The 656-nt window shown below is 41.0% G+C and overlaps 1 non-coding gene across 1 annotated transcript; it reads right to left on the reverse strand.

The window, feature by feature from the left end:
- Positions 1-311: 311 nt before the first annotated feature.
- LOC148579900 (small nucleolar RNA R71) lies at positions 312-419 on the reverse strand. Its single transcript, XR_015896278.1, has one exon. It is a non-coding gene; the product is annotated as a small nucleolar RNA R71 (small nucleolar RNA).
- Between the last annotated feature and the right edge of the window lie 237 nt (positions 420-656).

A 656-nucleotide genomic window follows, 5' to 3' on the forward strand; every position in this document is an offset into this window, starting at 1 on the left:
CCATTCCTGCTATTGGAGCAAACAATTTTGAGCTTAAACCTCAATTAGTTTCTCTGATGCAGCAGAACTGCAAGTTTCATGGACTTCCATCTGAAGATCCTTTTCAGTTCTTAACTGAATTCTTGCAGATATGTGATACTGTTAAGACTAATGGAGTAGATCCTGAAGTCTACAGGCTCATGCTTTTCCCTTTTGCTGTAAGAGACAGAGCTAGAGTATGGTTGGACTCTCAACCTAAGGATAGCCTGAACTCTTGGGATAAGCTGGTCAAGGCTTTCTTAGCCAAGTTCTTTCCTCCTCAAAAGCTGAGTAAGCTTAGAGTGGAAGTTCAGACCTTCAGACAGAAAGAAGGTGAATCCCTCTATGAAGCTTGGGAGAGATACAAAGGATTGACTAAAAAGTGTCCTTCTGACATGCTTTCAGAATGGACCATCCTGGACATATTCTATGATGGTCTATCTGAATTGGATAAAATGTCATTGGATACTTCTTCAGGTGGATCCATTCACCTAAAGAAAATGCCTGCAGAAGCTCAAGAACTCATTGACATGGTTGCTAATAACCAGTTCATGTACACTTCTGAGAGAAATCCTGTGAGTAATGGGACGCCTATGAAGAAGGGAGTTCTTGAAATTGATACTCTGAATGCCATACTG

This window comes from Arachis ipaensis, chromosome B10, assembly GCF_059453495.1.
Source record: "Arachis ipaensis isolate K30076 ecotype BB chromosome B10, ASM5945349v1, whole genome shotgun sequence".
In the NCBI taxonomy this organism is placed as follows: Eukaryota; Viridiplantae; Streptophyta; class Magnoliopsida; order Fabales; family Fabaceae; genus Arachis; species Arachis ipaensis.